The 9,812-nt window shown below is 44.0% G+C and overlaps 1 protein-coding gene across 1 annotated transcript in view; it reads left to right on the top strand.

Moving 5' to 3' along the window:
- rarga (retinoic acid receptor gamma a) overlaps window positions 1-9,812 on the top strand; it is a 39,330-nt gene continuing 29,518 nt past the window's right edge. Inside the window, 1 exon segment of the mRNA XM_085393847.1 lies at window positions 1-180. The gene's annotated coding sequence lies outside the window, so the exon portion shown is untranslated.

The raw sequence follows: 9,812 nt of genomic DNA, 5'->3' as shown, positions 1-9,812 counted from the left end.
AATGACTGAAAGATCCCTGAAGCAGAGCAAACACCAAGGAGGACACCTTTAAAGACTGTAACTGACTTTGCTTTGTCTCCTTCACAGAAAACCTCTGTCTTCTTAGTTTCTGTGGAATAAATAAGCTCGCGTTGGAAGCCGAAGCATAAACTTCTCAAGGCCAAGAAGAAGAAGAAGAAGGTAAGACTGTGTACTTTACATAAATCATCTACCGCCGTGATTAATTGCATGTGTCTAAGAGTAAACGGAGCTCAAACGGCGTCAACCCGGGCGTGTGTTTACTGTATGTATGCGAAGACTCACGCACTCATCATTAGAACACGTTACGGCAGGGCACGGGATAATTACAGGCTGCTGAAACTATTCGGGGACTGAGCGAGAGAGAGAAGTCTCTGCCAACATACACACCTGCAGAGAGCACTGCTCTGCCCGGGGCTTCAAACACAGTCTTCATCACTTTCTTACAGTCTTTCTGCCTGTGCGTACCTCGTCTGTCACCCGGCTCACCACCGCCCACTCCCTCCCTGCCTCACACACACACACGTCTTGTTGCGTGTTATGTGAATGACGCCGGGTGTGCGGTAGATGAGAAGTTTATTCCAGAATGAACCACCAAAGTAGTCTTAGATTGACGTCCAGGATGGTTTATTGAGCTCAGAAATTTCCCAGTAGCAGAATGTGCGGAATTAGCCTCATGATTAGTTTTGTTCTGTTTCCCCCTTCTGTACAGAAATGCACAAAATTAAACCTTTGTCTGACTTCAGCATACTAAACATATGCCTAAGTGCTCAAGAAAAGGAAAACTTGTACTTTTTTGTGCACTCTCCCTGTGCAGTATTTAGTGCCCACGTTTCTCACAAGGGCAGTTTTATATGCAGGGAAGGAGGCATGGAAAAGAAGACCTTTCCTTTTGAGCTCACAGATTTGCAGTAATTACAGAATCACTTCCATATGTGGTTCTCTGGCTGCCTTCTGGCTGCCCCCACCACCCTTCTCTTCCCCACTGCTCTCTCTTTCCCTCTCCCCTCTTTCATTTGCATTCTCCCCAATCGCTCTTTTTTTCCTGCTTTTATTTTTTTATTTTATTCTTGGCTTTTCTTCGTGCACTCGGAGCATTTTCTTTTTTCTCCCTGAAAAACCACAGCTTAAACAAAGTTTATGATAATCAGAACATCCTGGCATTTTTGGCAAACAGTTGTGCATTTTGGTGATTCAATTAGATGATGCTTGCCAGAATAAAAAGAGCTTGTGTTCTTTAGTATGAGAAGAGAAGGGAGGGGGGAGAGAAAAAAAAAGAGACATGGACCAGAGAGGGGAAATGTTGAAAAATACGGAAATATGAAAAAGAAAAGGAGCTCAGTGAAGAATTTGAGAGGCAGGAGTGTGAAGGAGGGAGAGGTGGAACAGAAAATGAGGCAGGGAGAGGGAGGGCTGGAGTAATGCTTTTTGACAGAGGTGGGTTCAAGATGGGTTCATGGTGACATCATGGCTGATTTTGTATTTTTCTTTTTTTTGAGGAAAGTATAGACAGGAGAACCGTTCACCTTTCATTGGACACACATGTTGGGGATCAGGCAGAGCGCTCATGTGCTGGCACACACGCTGGTAGCTGTGTCGACAAACTCTGGATGCACCCGAAGTTATGCGCAAAAAGTGCCGACACACACACACTTTTACCCCCCCCCCCCCCCCCCCCCCTCTTATTTCTTCTGTAGTAGTAAAACAGTTTTTTTGGCTCCCTCTTGTCTCTGCTCAAAGCTTTTTGTTCATTTGTTTGTGTTAGAGGAGTTCATACTGGTATATGCCCTCCGGTCCCTTGCACATACATTTCTCCTTTGCTCATGAGTAACTCATTTTCCTGTGAGTAGTATTCCTCTGTGTATGTTTTTACTTCAAGGCTGCTGGACTCTAAATGAGCGCACTTTGCCAGGTGGGATGAATGAGCTCCTTCATTTCACAGGATGTGTGTATAAGACTCTAACCAAGAAAGAGCAGGCGTGCGTACATTTGTGTGTGCATAAATGTGTTTGTGCAAATGAGCTGCTGTGTGCCGTTGCCCCTGCGTCCCTTGCCCGTCTCAGCGCGGCACCAAACTTCTCATGACATCAATCTGAATGTGGGGAAATAGTGATCTCATCATAGGCATCTTGTTACTGATTGAAACCCGCCGCCACTGACACCGACTCCCTGCCCCCCTTCTCACCTCCCCACCGCCAATGCTCCCCTCAACCTACCCCACTCCACCACATCCATCTGTGTCTCAAACCGGCCCTCCATTTTTCTTTTTATTCCACACCTCTTTCTCTCACATTCCCTGTACTACCCCCCCATATCTCACTTTAACCCCTCTAACCTCACTTCCTCCCTCTCTTGCACCCTGCATCATCCCCCCTTTCCTCTTTCCTTTCTGCCCTTACTCCCTTTCCTCTGCCGGCGAGCCCCAGGCCTCTACTTCTCTGCTCCGCAAATGCAAATACGTGGAATCTAAAGTGGAAACACACGCCCGAGTATGATGTTTCCATGAATATTTCATATCTTCATAAACACACCCGGAGAAACTGCAAAGCTATGCGCTCAACAATGCCTGTGTTTGCCGGATGACTTCCTGTGAGGAATTGCCTCTCTGTGTTTGACTTCTTGTGAGAGCACACTGTGTTAGGATTGATGTCAGGGGCAGTGTGTTATGATGTCACGGGCTGAAGTTAATGATACGAGAATGGCAAGGGCCATAGGCCATGTTTCCAGTGGTGCCCAGAGAGAGAGATAGCACCCTGATCTGTCTTCATTATCCCCCCACTCTGCAGCCTCCCAGACACAATGATCATAAATCTCAGCCTGGAGCACACTTCACTGACACTGAAACACAAACACTAGTAACCTCTGACCTTCTCACTGCTACTGCCTACACACACTCATCCATGCACGCAGACACGGGTGCCCACACACTTACTGCAACTGCACAGTGCTCAAATGCCCCCCCCCCCCCCCCCCCCCCCCCCCCCCCCCCAAGCTCACTGTCATAATTTAATAAGGGCCACAGCATGCTCCGTGCACCGCCACACACAATGCTCTTCATGCACTTGACTACACATTCTGACACAGATGCATGGTCTAAGTCGGCCTGATGGCTGCACACATACTTGAAAAGCTCATATTAGAATTGGTGATTTTTTTTAAGCATCCTATGGCTATATTTACTTTCTTGTTTTATATTACACAACTGCTGATTTAGTAGTGCTTCATAAACATTCAAGGGATTTCTATCAGCCTTAGTAGCCTCATAAGCAGCACATAAATCAAATATAAACAAGATAAAGATCAGCCAAAGTTTTTTTTTTTTTCTTTGCAGTGTGGCTTAGATCTGTGCTTCCTGAACATAAGGTTTCTGCAAAAAGGCAACAGTGCCTCTCGCCACTTATCCATTCATTCACCCTGATTTTGTACCGGCATCAGAAATGTCTGGAGGAACAGTTTGGTGGGCTACTGTAGCCCACATGTGTTCGTAAAGATCGAAAGCTCACAGGAATAACGAGAGTAAAGCCGAAAGGTTTTTTTTCCTCATTAGGATGGCTTGACTTTATCCCGCAGACATATTGGGGTCAGTGTGTTTGAGGATAAGATCTATCTCCGCATCAGGCCAGTTGCTGAGGTTTACAAACAGAATAGGCGGACGGCCGTGGATGTGCAGGTAGCTTTGGAGAAAAATCCACATGCTGCAATGTTTGGTAGTTCCGGTTCAGACCATGAGATTTATGAGCTTTATGAGATTCATGAAGTTCCCCAATGAAGAACAATAAAGGATATTTTTATTCTATTCTATCTTATTTAGGAGATTGTGCCGTGATGCATGGCCAACAGGCCTGAAAGTCACGACTTTAGATGAAGTTCCAGAGTAAATATTACACGTATAGGTTAGTTCTGATTTAATTTTGTTTTCAGTGTTGTACTTGCTTTGTTTAGACTAGCTGTTCCCTATCTGTTGTTTGAATGAAGTAGGCATGTAGTTACACTGACCGTATGTGGTTTGTTCTTCTTCCTTTTTTTCTCTTTGTTTTTGGGTGTGGGTGTGTGTGTGTGTGTGGGGGGGGGGGGGGGGTAAATCTGAGAAACCATAGTCGATATGAAGAGGTGCCTGTTTAGGTGCCAGTTGAGGTGTGCCTTCCCCTCCCAGTTTTGAGGTTTGAGGTGCTCCTCATAGCCAAAACAACTTGAGAAACATGACATTCAGAAAAAAACAGGGCACACGCCCAGAACCACAAACACATAAACACAGATCTGAAACATATGATCTCATATGGAGAGAGGGGCACGTTCAGGGGCACACCCAGATCTGCTGCTGTCGCTGCACAGCCCTGCCATCTCACTCGTGACTTCCTTGCAGCTTATGTGCCAACGCTAGTTTCGATTCAGGAACCAAAGTGATATATTTAGAGAGATGGGTCTGCTTTTTTAAAAACACATTTTCTGCCTTAAAAAACAAAAAACCCAAACTATTCCTTATAAAGTTTGTCAGTAATTAGGCAAATGTCATGTCAAATGTCAAAAAAATAAAAAAATAAAAATCATGCCAGTCAAGGCCCAGTTCTGTTTTTTATTTAATCCCAGTGCCAAATGTTATTATATCAATTATTTGGTGTCCAATACTGGCTTAATGGGTTTCAAAGGGCTCCTCATGCTTGCTGTTTTAATGTTAAGTGCTGTTGTTGTAGCAGCATTAGTAATAGCAATAATAGTAGTAAGTTACTGTCTCAACTGTGGGAAGATTGGCACAGAAACATTGTAAGCAGTAAAACGCAGGCCAATGCAAATATGAGTCACACAAAAGGAGCACCTTCAGTGTGGGCCTGTGCCGAGCAGACAGTCCATTAAGATTGTTCCATAAATTGATCACACCAGGGATAAATTACATAGCGAAACATCATAGAAATTCTTAGAGGGATAAACAGATTGGCTCGCTATTAAAACAGTGTCTGTGTTAAATCAAAACAATATAAAGTGGATGATCTGTGTTCTTCGGGATACTAAAACATCCTCTCCTAATAAACCTACTTAACTTATTGATGAAACACAAATGATCTAAGATCACGACATGCGGTTCAGCATGCACAAACAATTTGTAGGTAAACTGACTCTTCAGCCAAGAAGTTAAGAGGTGGGGGGAGAAAATAATTCACCCAAGAGACAAAGAAGGGAGAGAGAATTAAAAACAGAAACTTAAGCTCTCTGGGCCCTTTTCTTCCCTCCAGGCATTTTGTGGCTTGTGAAAAAATGTGCTGTATATTTGAAGCGTCGGGGTCACGTGACAAAGGAAGGCTTTATGAATCAGAGTATAATTATTTCTAAGTGAGTGAGAGAGTGTGTGCCTGTATTTGGAGAGTGAAAGACTGATTTTTAAAAGGTAGAGACTGGAAAAGGAGGAGGAGGGTGGCAGAGACAGGGAGGGAGAGAGAGAGACTCACTGCTGCTCTGTCTTTGCTGTTAGAAGGACTCTGTTGAATGTGCACACATCTTTCCTCCTTTTCATTGGCTCGCTCCGGTCATCGGACCCTTTTGTCGAGTGCTTTATCTCCCCGTCTGCATCATCAGCTCGACATCTCGTAAGTAATTTGAACTTTAAAAGTTTAGAGTCGCTAACTTTCGTGGATGCTTGCTTTTTATTTTTCTCTCTCTCTCTTTTACTGCTAACAGAGTGTGTGTCTGTGTGTGTGTGTGAGAGAGTGCATTCTCTTCTGAGACTGGTTCAGCCGTTTTAATTGAAGACAGAGACCGAATGTGCGAGACACTTGAGAGACTTTGAGACAATTAATCATTGTGTTACAAAGTCCGAGCAGATTTTCATGTGTAAACACTAAAACGTCCCCACACGTGTTTGTTTGGATGCGCCTGTTTCAGTATGTTTGCTTCTTTGTGCTTCATAAACACGAGAGCGACACAGAGTTTATGTGAAAACATACTCGAGCATGTGTGTATGCCTGCATGTGCACACATGTGCTTATTAGCGAGTGTTTCAAGTGTTACCCAGTGCCTGTGGAGCTCTTTATTATTAGCATATGTGTGCGTGTGTATGTGTGTGTCAGTGTGTACACAATTGCATGTGTTTGATGTGTATTCACTAGAGGAGTCACCAGTCCTTGACCTGTTTTTTTTCTCCATTTTTTATAACCACCATATGAACACTTGGAAAACACGAGTGTTGTTTTCCATATTTTAAACAACGGAGACTAATTCCTCTGGAGTGAGGTGTGCCCGTAACCCCGGTTTTAGTTTTGTGGGATGTTTATTAATTGTGCTCCCACAGTTATTTAGCTATGATGTCAGAGAAGATTATTTATTGATGCTGGCATCTGTGCTAGGTTAACAGGTTCAGCTTGTTACAGGCATGTGTAACACAGTGCATTTAATGCTGTGTGATCTGGATATCAGATAGAGTTCAGAGTGTCCTCCACAGTGTTTGGCTTTGTCGCTCCACTGGTGAGCAACAAAGCCACGGTAAACTGCCTTCCTTGAATCCCTTGGCTTTCCACCTGCTGACACTTGGCGGTGAACTGGATGTATTTCGCATGAGGAACAGGCTAATTAAAGTGAATTGGAAATAAACAGCCACTTGGCCCAGTGAGGGAGGCCTGCTCGAAGGCCAGTGGTTTCTATGTTTCCCCTCCGCTTTGGTCTATCAGTGTGACAAGTCGTGTCATCTGGAGTGGAAGAAGCCGAGCTCATTTCTGTGGCAGAAAAATGTCACAGCACTTTTCGCCTTCAGCAAAGCGCTCTTGGGCCTTATTCAAGGACAGGGTACCCATACAGAAGCAGCTTTACCTTCATGGTGCGCAGCCACGGCAAATTGCTTGTCTTCCATGACAGTTTGGAATCAATTATTAATGTGTTTGCTGTTTTGCACACCAGATAAGTGTGTGCCTTAGCTCAGTATACCTGTGTGCAGTGTTGCATCACTGGCCTTGAAAACATCCTCTCAATATCAATGTTGCTCACATGCTGTATCATCTGTCATTACTGATTAGTAGCATATACTGGTGCAATATGCTGTATTTCAATTAAAGCAATAACTTTAAAACTAATACATAGCAGATAATACATTTTATTACCCTGTACAGCTAGTGGTAATTTCTTTAGTTCTAAGTATGGTATACAGCAATAAAAGAATATTTTATGGTAAATGGCCTGTATTTATATAGCGCCTTACTAGTCCCTAAGGACCCCAAAGCGCTTTACATATCCAGTCATCCACCCATTCACACACACATTCACACACTGGTGATGGCAGCTACATTGTAGCCACAGCCACCCTGGGGCGCACTGACAGAGGCGAGGCTGCCGGACACTGGCGCCACCGGGCCCTCTGACCACCACCAGTAGGCAACGGGTGAAGTGTCTTGCCCAAGGACACAACGACCGAGACTGTCCAAGCCGGGGCTCGAACCTGCAACCTTCCAATTACAAGGCGAACTCCCAACTCTTGAGTCACGATCGCCCCTTTATCTCCTATAAATCCGTCAAAGTTTAGTAATGCCAAAGCTGTGTGTGTACGTCTCTTTGTTTGTGTGTTTCTGTGTGTAGGTGCTGTTGATAAATCCTTGGTTTTGGTGGAATTACTGAAACAGCAGTTGAGCCAGGAAATCGTCTGCCTTGCAAAATCTGCTAACAATCCTTCTTTGTGACATGACTTTGAGTGGTAAATCAGGGAGTTGTTGATACCTGTCTTCTTCTGGAATTTCTTTAGCAATTAAGGCGAAGTGGTGGGGAGGGGTTAGACAGGTGGTTTAGGAAAATCGAGGGGCTCTCTGCTGCCGCACTATAATTAACCAGGAAGCTATCTGCACGCCATTTCCTATGTCTGTTTTTGCAGGTGTGCCATTCTGATGTGAGGATTTACATCTAAGCCTCCACCCAAGTTCTCGTTAAAAGACCTTGTGCCAATGGCAAAAAAAGATGAACTTGTGTGAAAGTGTGGCCTTTTGAATGCTGTGCTTGCTTATGTGTGTGTGTGTGTTTGGGCCTGCATGTGTCTGACTGCTGCTTTGAGTCCTGCGGCTAAAGGCAGCAGTGGTGAAACCCATCCATTACTCTTCGCTCTACACAGAGAGGATTGTTTTCAGCGTGTGTTTAGGAAGGGAAACCCCTCCATTGTTGCCTCCGTGGATCCTTACCAGTTCTTCCTTTACGTCTTCCTACACAGACATATTAGCAGCACAGACTTTGACTTTCACACTGCTGCTATTTTAAAGTTTCTTCCCTCACCTTTTTTTTCTCCGCCTCTCTCTATATTTGTCATGTTTGCTTACTGCCACTTGCCCTTTTCCTCATCATTGCATGTTTTCCTGTTTTGCTTGACCAACTGCTAAAAGTCTCTGTGTTGTGTACTGCAGAGAGAGGCGCATCATGGAAACGGCAAGCAGTCAGGATGACTTCATCATGTCGCAAAGCGTTTTATGTCTCACTGTGTGTTCTCACTCTTTCCATAGCTCTTCTCACAAGTGCATGTCAACTCAGATCGTTATGTGACATTATGATTAAGTGAGAGCAGAAAAATTATTTTAAAATAGTGACTAGGTGACAGTGACAGTCATGGCGCTCTTTAACAAAAAAAGAGGAAAAAACAATCCCTTTTTTAAGTGACAAACGATTACACAGAGGTGCTTCTTTGCATTGTTGCTTCAAGGATATGGTATTTGTGTGATTCCAAGAACAGGCAGATGTCAAACAAGTTTCAGGTGATGGAATGCAACTGTGTTTGGAGCGTCTGTCATTTTGGAGCCATTAACCAGCTACTTGTTGAAAGAGTGGAAGCTGTCAGCTTTGCATCAGATAAAAGCGTCACGGCTATTGTTTTCTCAGGTAAAGTACTGCTGACGTTTGCAACAAGATCACCCGTGAACCTGTTTCAGTAGGAGCGTTTAAATTTGCCTGTGCAGCTCTGAATCCATTAACGGCTTTTGAAGGCTGGATGTGGGCATGTCAAGCAGTGATTATAACAGTAAACGTGTTTTTAGCTCCGAGATGTTGAAACACTGGTCCGTTGGTGCAGTTTGGACACCTGGACTTTGAAATCATTCTTTAACAGCTTGGTGTACAAACTACTTAAAATATAACTCTTTGCAACACATCATTTCCTTTATAGAGTTAATGAACATAACTCACTTTGTGATGTCAGCAGTTTAAAGACAGTGCCTGGAAGGCATGCACAGTTTTCTGTCAAAAAACTGACAGGAGTGGGCAAGTCAGAAGTGGAAAAAGAGTGAGAGGATGTTTTCCCTGCCAGGATAGATGGCACAGTTCATTTATCTCGAGGCTGTGAATGTACAATTCAGAACTTCTGGTAAAGGCGCTGGGTTTCTGCTCTGCACAGGATAGTTCCACAGTTCCACAGTTTTTAATTTTACCTCACAGAAACATGTATATTTTGACCCTCTGCTGAGTTGATGAAGCTCGACAAAAAATCTGTGAACTCGCTCAGTTTCTGGAGAAATGAAACAAAGAGAGGTCTCTGTGTCAGTGTGGTAAGAGTGGGGAAAAGTGCCTTTATAGCCATACAAATATAAAATTCTAACTGAATATTCTTCTGTGTTCTCACTGACTGGAATAAGAACCTCAACCGGTAAACAAACCAGGAAAGTCATGGCATCCAGAGTCCTGCTCGCGTATGCCGAGTAATCACCTGTGGTTTCTTTTGCAGAGTTAAAAAAAACAGCTGCCTCGCTTGGTAGTGTGGTGCAGAGCTTCCTGAGATGCTGTGATTTATTTGTTATGTTTGACTGCAGTTCTTATTGCCTGAGGGGCTCTGTCACAACAGTTAAGGC

This window comes from Rhamphochromis longiceps, linkage group LG20 (assembly GCF_057381845.1).
Source record: "Rhamphochromis longiceps isolate RC_006_pf linkage group LG20, R_longiceps_female_GT1.1, whole genome shotgun sequence".
Taxonomy (NCBI): Eukaryota; Metazoa; Chordata; class Actinopteri; order Cichliformes; family Cichlidae; genus Rhamphochromis; species Rhamphochromis longiceps.
The sequence above is the reverse complement of the archived record's forward strand: the minus strand, read 5'-3'. Positions and strand labels throughout refer to the sequence as shown.